Source organism: Nematostella vectensis, chromosome 15 (genome assembly GCF_932526225.1).
Source record: "Nematostella vectensis chromosome 15, jaNemVect1.1, whole genome shotgun sequence".
NCBI classification, from domain to species: domain Eukaryota; kingdom Metazoa; phylum Cnidaria; class Anthozoa; order Actiniaria; family Edwardsiidae; genus Nematostella; species Nematostella vectensis.
In genome coordinates, this window is record NC_064048.1 from 6,207,624 (window position 1) to 6,219,721 (window position 12,098).

General features: G+C 40.6%; 2 non-coding genes across 2 annotated transcripts; one reads left to right on the top strand and one right to left on the bottom strand.

Annotated features, from left to right (window-relative positions):
- Window positions 1-2,518: 2,518 nt before the first annotated feature.
- Trnap-cgg lies at window positions 2,519-2,590 on the top strand. The gene has a single exon. It is a non-coding gene; the product is annotated as a tRNA-Pro (tRNA).
- Window positions 2,591-2,878: 288 nt separating this feature from the next.
- Trnap-ugg lies at window positions 2,879-2,950 on the bottom strand. The gene has a single exon. It is a non-coding gene; the product is annotated as a tRNA-Pro (tRNA).
- Window positions 2,951-12,098: the final 9,148 nt, after the last annotated feature.

Sequence of the window (12,098 nt, forward strand, 5' to 3'; positions counted from 1 at the left end):
TTAAGAAGCTTGTGTTTGACATCGTCGGGGATGTCCTCGTCCAGGATGTTCTGGACCAGCCCTGCCAGTACGGCGGGCGCCTCTTTGTCACGCATGCCATTGAGAACCTCCTCTATGTAAGCGTCCATGTTTGGGCACACCTTGTGCCACCCAGTCTCTAACTGCCCGTGTCACAACCGGCGGGACGAGTGTTTGGGTACACCTTGTGCCACCCAGTCTCTAATTGCCCGTATCAAAGCCGACGGGACGAGTGTTTGGGTATGCCTGTGCCACCCAGTCTCTAATCGCCCGTATCGCGGGCCGCGATGTCAGACAGGACGAGCGTTCGGGTATGCCTTGTGCCACCCAGTCTCTAATTGCCCATACTGCGGGCTGCGATGTCAGTCAGGACGAGTGCGAACCATCCCCGAGCGCGCCTCTCGACGCCACGCATCCTCTGCCCTTAACGATTCGCTCCGCAGGGGCGGCACAACCGCGTCTCCGACTGAGTCCCTATGCCGCAGATCCTGCACGGCACGGGGAGGGGGCTGCCCTTACGGAGCCTTTGGAGGTGCACCTTGCAGTAGGTGTCCATGCACCTCTGGCCGCACGTGCTTGCTTGGCCGACCTTTAGCCACCCGCAATAATCTTTTCCGCACTTCATCCTTCGAACGCTCGGTATACCACAGGACAGACGGAGGTCTAATTGCAAGTCCTTGGGGGTTCGAACTGCATTATTGGAAAAATATAGCGATTATACTTCATAACAGCTTTATTCATTAGAGTGCGAGTCAGAAAGTTCTTAAAAACGTATGTCATGAAGTACCAAGCTCGATTATCAAAGATGGCGGCTCGACTCAAACACGAAATTAGATCTAAAATGCTTGGCTGGAAACTCTCAATAACAACCGGCCGCTATCAGAGCTCGACACGGCCTCGCACCGCGTGAGAAAAAAGCAGGAAAGGGCCCTCCCTGGAGACGCGCGAAAAGATGAAAAAGAGGCTGCGAGAAATTCGCGAGGAGTTCGGGAGCGAGGTGTTCGGGTAAAACTCAGGTTTAAACGCCACGCCAGCGGCTTTGAATTTACGGCCGAAAAACGGTTATTCCGCGCTCCGGCGGCCCAATCCACGTTCCTCGCTTTCACGGCCCTCAGGTCCTAGCGCAAGGCGCTGGCGTCCCCGACATAGATTAATGATTGCTAACCATCGCTAATTACCCATCTACGCGGAGTGTGTCTTGCGTAGATTTACCCATCTACGCGAAGTGGTCCGGACGTAGATTAATAACCGGCAATTATTAATCTACGCGAAACGCGTTTCGGTGTAACTGAAAGTCCCCATCCTGGAACGGGGTTGGGGGGGTCGGAGGGGGGATTCGCGCCTCCCAAGCCTAAGACGGGGCTGGGAGGCCCGGAGGGGTGATCCGCGCCTCCCAATCGTTTCTATGAAACCCCCCCAGTCCCCCGAGTATGGGCCCAGGGACGAAAAGCTCAAATTTCAATGACACTTTACAAAAAGTCACATCATATCAATTCAAACAAAGTCGCATTTGATATTTTGTTTCCTATTACTCACTAAGTACTTAGAGAAATTTTCCGCTTTCTATTAGATATGAAATTGGCTTATTTCAAGCGTCATTTCTTATTTTCCCGTCATGTCGATCCACGAAGGAACTTGGTCAGGGGGTCGACTGCCGTCCGAAGGTATACTCCGTTTTGTGTCGGTAGAGAATTAATCGACATTCTTTGTTATAAATTGTCTTAGACTTATTCGTAATCGTTCAGTGGCCCTGAGTGACTTTTGTCAGGATAGTATAAAATTTTTCGCAATCCTATTATATCACGGGAATTAGGTACTTTGTCCGCGATTTCTTTATAAAATAAACAAAAATGAATCCCCGACGTGTGTTGAAAATTTAACTAAGCGATAGAATATTTCTAACCTTAATCTGAAATGTCTCCTGCCTTCTTAGTTAGCGAAATCCTTTTTGGTTGCCTCTTGTTATGTTTCTATTTCTCTTTCTAAAAACCCTAGCGATCGTTGTTTTCAAGCCTCTTTAGTGTTCGTGACAAGCCCGAGCCATCTCCGAACCTAACTTCGTATTTTAGGTTCTATATAAACATTATTTTATAATTTTTTTAAATTTTATAAATGTATTTTATATAGAACCTAAATACGAAGTTGGGGGAGGGCTCGGGCTTGTCACAAACACTAAAGAGGCAATGGTTACACAGTACCGTTCAAATGTTTCGAGACTTGAAAACAACGATCCCTAGGGTTTTTAGCCAAGAGAAATAGAAACATAACAAGAGGCAACTAAAATGATTTCGCTAACTCAGAAGGCAGGAGACATTTCGGATTATAAGAAATATTCCATTATCTGAGTTCAATATTCAACATGAATTGGGGATTAATTTTTTTTAGTTTATAAAGAAATCGCTGACAACGTTTTTTAATTCCCGTGATTATGTGATTTTTAAAGCGTGAAGAGCAAGCAAATTAGTAATATCAATATTTGACACGTTATACGGATGGCTTTGGCTCAGTGGTCTAGTGGTATGATTCTCGCTTCGGGTGCGAGAGGTCACGGGTTCGATTCCCGTCTGAGCCCTATTTTTTCATTTTTTTTTTCATTTGGTGTCTTTTTATAAATTTGATCACGTCTTTTACAATTTGATTATTTTAACAAAGACTAGCTTCTTATAAATACGCCTGTAGCCTTCAACTCGCTTATACGTTAATAAGAAATCCTAAACGACAAGCCATTTGGAAATAGAAATCTTTATTATGTTATTTAACTATCTTTAAATAGACAAAAGATATAGAATCGTTTTTTTTTTTTTTTTCAGAAGTTTAAATAGAAAAAAAATGAGAAAAAAAAATGAGAAAAAAGCAGTCTGGGCTCAGACGGGAATCGAACCCGTGGCCTCTCGCACCCAAAGCGAGAATCATACCACTAGACCACTGAGCCACCACTGAAAATATAGGGAATAAATATATATTATATACTGCAGGCAAGTCATGCAGAGTATATGGGTGACAGCAAACAAATGTTCATACTGAATGATTTTGATATCGTTCTTTCACGGGTAGTAGTTTTTTTTCAAGGGACGTTCTTTTGAGTAAAATCGGCGATCAATTTTGTAGTGTTGTTGGTACGATTAGTACGTTGTGAATTTAGTTTGAAGCTACTACGAAACGAGTCAATAACATTCGCACTTGATTGTTGTGTCTTCAATGCAGTCTGGGTGAAATGTTCATAATAAATGATTTTGATATCGTTCTTCCACGGGTAGTAGTTTTTTTTTTCAAGGAACGTTCTTTTGAGTAAAATCGGCGATCAATTTTGTAGTGTTGTTGGTACGATTAGTACGTTGTGAATTTAGTTTGAAGCTACTACGAAACGAGTCAATAACATTCGCACTTGATTGTTGTGTCTTCAATGCAGTCTGGGTGAAATTCGAAGCTATTTGGACGAGTAGTTTGCGAGCTAAGCAGTTGAGTTTCCCACCATATAAAACAGAAGGTTGCACACTACGGCTGGCTGTCCGCCATAAAAGCTGAACTCTAATTCGCCTCTAGTTTTGTTTTAGCAGCCGCTTTTAGTGTCACGCACGCCTTCCCCAGTTACCACAAGCTTGATAGATACCCTTACTTCCGGAGGTCCGACGGAAACCTCAACCGTTAAAAGACAAAAGAATCTATTAGAATCCGAGATATTTAACAGGCCATCCGCTCTAAATTATCAATCACATCCTTAAAGAAACTTCCAATAGACACACTGCTTTTAATATTTTGAAATATTTTCCGCGTTTTCCGTTAAAAATCATCGGCTTTAAATGTGTTTAAACCTGGTTTCAAATTATACAAAAGAGAAAATACATATTTATTTTTTAAAAAGCGAGTATCCGAAACCTTGCGGGGAGGGTACTGGGCCGTACCCAGGGGGTGGGGGGGGGGGGGGGGGGTGCAGGGTGTGCGAACGGCCGAAAGTCGACTTTTGGTTCTTGATAGACGTGCTATTTGTAGACAAAACTAAAAATCATAAGCTAGACCACTCTGATGTAGCCAAATCGGTCAATAAACGCCCCGTGGAGATACTGCAAAGGCAGAAAAAAAATCACTTTTTGTTCTTTCGGAGGTGATTAGATTTTTATCAGAGAACTCCCTCTCTCCCACTTCCCACCCTGGAAAAATTAGGTCCACTTTTTTCACATTTCGCTTAAATGAATTAATGAGTGTGTGCAGTATTTTGCTTGTTCTAAAAGAAAGGAAGTACTGTACCCAGAGCAAGTTAGGATTAAAGCTATCAATAGATTGACTCCTTCAAATTCTGTAATGCTGTTAGCAGTGCGGAACATTACCATTTTTGGTTATATTTGATAAACAATCTGATTAACCAATCAGAGATGAGTATTACTATGCCCAGTCTCACGCGGACACGCCTCAACTCAGAGTGGGAAAACAAAATGGCGGTTCCGTTGAATCGGGAAAATCATGTTGAACGCCGCTTTTTAACTCTCTGCTAGCAGTGATTTCTTCTTATCGGTTTAAACAGGGATTTCACCGACTCAGTGCGTCATATATACCCAATTTGTGTTGTTTCTCATCGGCAACAGACCTCATTTGCAGGGTTATTTTACGACTTCACCGAATCGTACTGTAATGAACGCGGAAGGGTAAGCCACTGCTAGCAGGCTATAACATTGATCACCAATATCTAGTTGTACGTTTCATCAAGTCATACAAATGCACAAAATTTCCCTGGATTTATTTTGCTTTCGCAATCGGAATGAAGACACTCCAAGAAAAATTTTAGCTGGGATATTGAAACTAAAATGAATCTTATACAGAATGGTATCGAGTCTCATTAAAAAAAATGAAGCTAAATCGTATACAGATTGGCCGCGAGTCACTGTTTATTGTATGCAATTTAAAGACACTACATGAAAGTACTGTTAAAATGTTTATATTTGATCCTGGAATAAATAGATTTGCTATGATCAGTAAATCTCAGGGATGGCAGTCATTATCCATTGCTGCATTAGTTTGCTATTACTCGTTGTAAAAAAAGTCCTTACCACAAATGCTCACATTATGGCTTTTTTTTATAAATGGATTCTAGAGGGGGCACTTGTTTGAGGGGCTATGTAATGTGCTTATTCAATGAGGGGTGTATGTATACCTTAGTGTCAGAACCATCCCCAAAGGACTTCATTGTATCCAGCTCTGTTTTCATCATGATTCATTTTATTTAAAAAAGGAAATTTTGTGACACAAATCGTGCTTAATACACAGGTTCTAACACCAAGTTAGAGCCATTGAGGGTGTATTTCATTGTGTGTGCAGACACAATATATCTTGGGTTGTAGGAAAAACACGCGAACTACCGTTTCATTTCTACAAGCCTGTTTCGTGGTTGCCCACTCATCAGGATATTTATTAAGAATATATTACTACCATCACTTATATACTATCTATATATAAAATTAACATAAAAATAGGGCGCGAAATTTGAATGGCTGTTATGATGAAATTCAATAGTTCAGCTGTTGCATAACAAGGCTTTGTTCCTGTGGCGGCACGAAGACACTAGCTCGTTGCGCTTGTTTAAAGTTGATAGCTTGGGTTGGCGGATAATCATAAGTTTTTCTTTGAGTCAGAGATTACATCTTTTGCTAGAGCTGTTGTAGGCGGAGTGAGATGACAGGATTTTCCATAAAATAAAGTGTTCTGACCGGGTTGATTACCCATAAGAGATAGCGTTCGTAGAATTTTTAACCCTATAGATAGTAGAATCGGAAAACCCGTTTAACACCCTCTAGGGAATAGCAGTTTCTCGATATTTTAAACCCTAAAAGATAGGACGATCATCGCCGTCTTACTTTTCTGGAGAGTCTCCCCTTCCCCTCCTTTAGGAGAGGACTGTCAATCGATTCGTATTTATTTCTAACTTGTTCCTCCAAACCAATAATTTGTCGTTGCCTGGTTCGATGACGAACAGCGGAATTTCGGGTTGAAATATTTATATAGGCCAAAGTTATCCTGACTATACACGCTTTCTGGAACTGGTTGAAAGTCACACTTACAATCTTTCTTGCTGTCATGGTGCAAGATCTCCTTTTGCCACTGATAGAAAGAAGCGGTGCAATCGGTACAACTACTTCCCATGACATTAATATACTCCACAAGACCGCATTCGCACCAGCCTCTCCACCCCCAGTACATAGATTTAAATGTTGCTCTTACGTAATCTCTGTAATCAATTTTCGTCGTTGCAAAATTGCAAGTGATCCTCCAGTGTGACAAGATTGTCTTTAGATTGTCCGTTCTTGGTTTGGAAAGCCTGTATGCGTCCCAGTTTGGATAATCATCTGCAACGGGAGCATTATGATAAAAGGCGAGGGTGCTAAATTCCGGCAGTACACGATTTTCAAAGCTAAAGGAGGCAACGAGGGTCCAGACACTTCCAGGCTCTGAGGTAAAGTCGCAGTAGACAGGGTACCATAGGTGCGGCTCGTTCTGGATGTAGTAAAGTCCGTTCTGTCTAGCGCCGTATTTAAAGTGGTCGAGACAAAACAGAAACAAACTCTGGAATACAGAGAAGAAAAGTTTATTGAAGTATTATATCACTATCAACTATTTTGCAGGGTCAAATAGGTAGGAGCAATCAACTTCCCCACATTCTGGTATCATATAAGTGTCACGGCGTTTCCTAGGATCAGGCTATTTTTAGACGTGTGGATTAGCCAATCAAATGCCACATCTTTGCTTCGAGGTTTTGGCTGGGTTCATCTGCGCGCGCGTCCTTATTATCAATATAAATACACCAATTCCCCTCTGCCTACGACTTTTAAGTCTGTTTTTTGTAAATTCAGCTCAAAAATAGCAGGATCCACCCCTAGATTTTAATCAAGATAACTAGGCCAGACTTGTGCTGTGAGATACGCCAGTGGATTGGATTACATATACGCCATTTCTAGGACATGACTGGACTTATTGATAGAGATGATAAGCATAGCTTTTTTTAGAAAAAAAAATGCCCTTAAAACCACCAGATTCAGGCATGGTTTTGTGATAAGATTACTTTTACGGTGAATATACAGGAAAAGTATCCAAAGTGGGTTAACACTGCTGCTTTGAATTTATAAAGGCAATATGGAATTTGGGCTCCCTGTGGTTTCCCCAATGGTTTTAACATGAAAATTATCTGTTAGAATATCAGCCTTAACTTAATATGGCTTGTTTGTCTATCAAGCAGAATTTGCTCTGTTAAATGCACCTAAGCTTTCCAAAAAGGCATTGTTCTCAGGCAGTGAGGCAAGCATAATTTTTAGGGTGTGTAGGAAGATATTGACCCCTCAACCGGCCTGTACCGGCTTTGAGAAGTACCCACAACCCAAAAAATTCCTGAATGCAAAATAAACACAACAAAATGAAGATACTCAGGCATCAGTCTAAGGGATAAATGGTCTTGAAGATATGCATCGAACCAAGGTGATAGCAACTACTCTTAAGCCGAATAATACACAGGTTCTTTGACAAATTGCAAATTGAACAAGGAAAGAAAAGCAGAATCACCCCTTTTAACAAAACGCTCAAAATACCACACAAGGGAGAGAGATCAGCAAACACAGCTCAAGACACAAATAGATAACTTGTTCTGATCCTCCAGGTTCATTTCCATGGCCTCAAAACACAATATCGACGAAGGCTTGCAAAACCACTTGGATGCCAAAAGGATTTTGGGAGATCCAGGAAAAAAATCACGAGGGGAAGGCCAGTCAACACTCCTCTCCCCAAAGTCAGATGTTTTTTCACCCTGAAGCCAAACAAATCAATTCCTGGCCATGAAGACCCAGGATAGCAGTATAAACAATTTTGGAATTAATTTGGTTCCAGAAAAGACAGTTTTTAGGAGAGCTGTGGTGATTCATTAGAAAATTATTTTCTCATCCAGGCAAAGCCAAACAAGAAAAAATCATCATGAATCCACCTTTGCTTGCAAATATCCTTAAGCAAAGCACTCAATTATGCCCCAATAGACTTCATGATGTCCTAGGACACTCTCCCAATATGCTCATAGCTGTATTTTTGATGAAAAAGACAAGCAACCATCAACTTGTGCTCGCATTAGCACAATGACGAGGGATTAAAAGTGGGGACCGCAAAGCACTGTTGAAAAGCTAGGGTACCGCCGAAAAGGTTTAGCTCTGTTTGACCTTGACCGGCTGTATAATCTGTTTTTTTTTTTTTTTTTTTTGTAAATTCAGCTTAAAATAGCCAGGAGCCAATAGGTTAATTCTGAATTGCAGTTCTTTTGGTAAAACAAAAACGATGGATGATGGATTAAAAAATTAGGGTCTGGGATTCTTTTTCATAATAACTGCCATCGAAATCGTAAAAAACAAATCCATGCATGCTGGTCACATCGTTGCTAGTGAAAAAAAAACCGCTTTTTTTCTGTTGCTGTGTTTTTTCCTGTGCCACTTAAAGCAATATTTCCTGAGTTTATATTACATGTTTTAAGGTCACATAGATTATTTTCTCTAGCTTCGCGCGAATAGGGCAAACATATACTAGAAGACCACACAGCCAAATGATTTCTGTATACTTCTGGCTTTTGTCTTATACCTGTTTTTCGGAAGGGGCTATAACAATTTTCTTTATCGGAAGTACATCGTGTGCTCTTGTGGGTGCAAATGATTTTTAGAATGCCTAATACCGTTTGGTCCAGTATTTGTGTAAAAACTGCTCCCGAGGCGGACACCAATTCTTCAATCTCTGCTCCCGAAACTGCATTGCTGTTCAACTCGCAGATCCTGGTATTGGTGATGTAATTGTACGATTTGCAGCGCGGGAAGAGCTTCAGACACTCGTGTGCGCATGAGATTAGGGTGGGTGATAACACGGAACCCTCAAGCATCTTGTCGGGATGGGTACGAGAGGAAATGCTGGTACGGTATACTTGGTGCATTTCTTGTCCGTTTGGTCCAATTATCACAATCGTTAAAAAGAGGAGGAAGCAGTTCGCAAGAAAACGAGGAAACTGCTTTAACGCTCCCATTTCTTCCTCGTTGTATCTAGTGTCTTATCTGTGCCAATATTGCCCCTCTTTGAGTTTCTTTAATATATGATGTATAATAAACTAACAAAGCATTGTTAAATTCGCGGCCAATAAGATGATTTCGAAAGTCTTAGTTCTTTTGGGAGGTGCAGTGATAATTGTTTAGCCATTCAGAAAAAATTATCGTGGGGAGATCTCTGATTAAGAACTTCGTTTAATTTCCGCCCTCGCCCAGTTTTACAAGCTCGATAAACAATAAAATAAAGGAAATTACAAGGTTCAAGAGATCCGAAAACTATTGAAAGCAATATATTTGTGGATCCTAGACTTAGAAATGTCTAGTAGAGTATATTGTCTGAGCTTGCGATTTTATATGAAATACACCAACAAATATGTAACATATTGGCAATGCAGGCCTGTAACCTAATGTTAGCCACTGGATGATAAATCCAACAAAAGCAGGTGTTTTATCTCATACTTTTCAATTGTGAAACAGTAAACATCAAAATTTTACCAAGTGCTCACTTGCCTCATGCTGGCTCACGCCCTGCAATAGGTGGACTGAGGTGAGGGGAAATAATGAATCGTTTGGACTGTAGAAGGTTGACAAAAAATCTCGAGGGCACAGTTTAACGGAAAGTCAACTATGCATACTTACAACAAGTAAGTACCTTGTATGTTGCTAAAAATAGACCAAATGCACCTTGATTTGCCCGCTAGATAATGTAAACAATGATAATTTAAAGCGGCATTGTCACAAGTTTACTTTCCGAGGGCCGACGGAAACCTCAACCGACAAGAGACAAAATAGTCTATTAGAATCCACGCTATTTAACAGGCCATCCGCTCTAAATTATCAGTCACATCCTCAAAGAAACTTCCAATAGGCATACTGCTTTTACAATTTTAAAATGTTTTTTTTTACGTTTTCCGTTAAAAATAATTGGAGATTGTTACGTAATCGACAATAATAGACAAGAGTCTATTAGAGTCTGATGTATTTAAAAGGCCATCCGCTCTAAATTATCAGTCACATCCCCAAAGAAACTTTTACAATTTGGAATACGTTTTCCGTTAAAAATCATCGGTGATTCTTACGTAATCCATGTTACCCCAAACCGGAAGTAAAGTGGTGACAACGCCGCTTTAAAGTATGTCAATCACCTACCTATTGTTTATCATTTAAAAAAAAAAAAAAACAGGGATTTATTCGCTAGGAACCTTTAAAATAACAGTGTACGGATGAAGTCTGATATGTTATTGAGGATCAATAGCTAAAAATATTATCTTGCTTGAATTAGCCGAATGAAATGGATGCTTTGTGTGACTTGCCATTGAGCGGCGTGATTGGCCTTTTTTTAAAGTTCTGTTAAAACCCCGAGGGTCATTTTTGGGATATAATAGAAAATCTGGCGTAATACGAATATCGAGGTCTTTTTGCCCGTTTCGGCCGAAAAATTGACTTTTTGGCATATGCAATTTTACTTCCGGTTGAATATACGGCGGAAGTAAACTTACCCTATAGGTTTTAACACTAATTCTTTGGTTTTTACCCTTAAATAATACGATCTTCACAGATTCCAAAGCTACGAAAAATATATCATCGAAAAAATTGATCTGTTCGACATATTACTGCAAAAAATCTTGGATGCAAATATTCTCAAAATTAGTTTATTTTGATCATAAGTAGGTAACTTTTTCACGTTTCGCGGGACACAAGGAGCAGGTTCTGCTGATTCATCGTTACCAAATTCTCTATAACCTTCCGAGTGTTGATAGTTTTAGCGGGTGCGTTTGCAAAATGACCTTGGGTGAACTTGGAAAAAACACAGCATTTTGTGTCGTGCTTGACGAAAAAAAAAACTTAAAATCTAACTAATTTAGAGTATGCATACAACATTAACAAAAATCATGCAAAAATCATGCTCGTCTTGAAGACAAGAAATGCACCGCTGAGCCCTCCCCCACCCCCTCCCCATTCAATTTTCTTGAATGGTCCGTCTATTAGTACATTAGCTATCTATTAATTAAACTGATTTTTCCGGCGCTTTTTTGTTTCTCATTTCTCAAGGTTTATACTTTCTAAAATCAATAGCGGAATTTACAGGGTTCAAGAGTTGAATTCGTTTTATAACCACAAAGAAAACACACCGATTATCAATAATTGAAGAATAAATGGTATGTTTTGGATGAATACCATTGACGGAGAAAGAAACAGGAATAAACGCAGAAAAATTTGGAGTAAATAAACGGGCAAAAAAAGCATAAATTTAAGATTGAAATTGCATATCATGTAAATAATGTAAATTTCGAATCTCAATAATGGACATTCATCGTGCGTGCAAGTTCTAACCAGTGAAACGTGTCTCGATTTTTTGTTGCGTGTCTCTTATTGAATACCCTGGGCACCAGAGTCTCGAGCTTTGTTCGTCTACTATGCGCCCTTCAATGACTACGACCGCTTCGCGCCTTGTGTTGTTGAAATGAAGCTCGAGCCTCCGGTAACCAGGTTACATTGAAGGAAGTCAGCATTTTTCGCTTTTTTTTTTCTAGAGATGCGTTTACCCAAATTTAGTATTTCTAAATATGGACATGTAAGGGGGAAGGGGGTGAATAGGGGTATGTAAATCCGCCGATCCGCTCATGTTCGGGGCAAATCCGTAGATCCACAGATATTTTTAGGTCCGCATGGTTTGACAGATAAACAATAGCATCGATTGAAATTCATTTAAAATCCGAAGTTCGACCGTCAGAGCAGTCAAAATCCGAAATCTGCGCCCAAATTGTCAACAGACCCGTGATCCGCCGTATTTCCCAAATCCGCCAATCCGCTTAAATAATTAAAATCCGTAATCCGTGAGCATTTCGGGGCCGAATCGGCCGATCCGCGAACCTATTCACCCCCCACCCCCAACGTCATGTACAGATGGAAGACTCTAGCTCTCCAAGCTCGAGTTCGCGGGTTTCTGTTGTATTTTACCATTGCATGATCATCATGCAACAGCTGCTTTGAAAGGCTTTATTACCCGCAAGTAATGATATAACCCGGCCC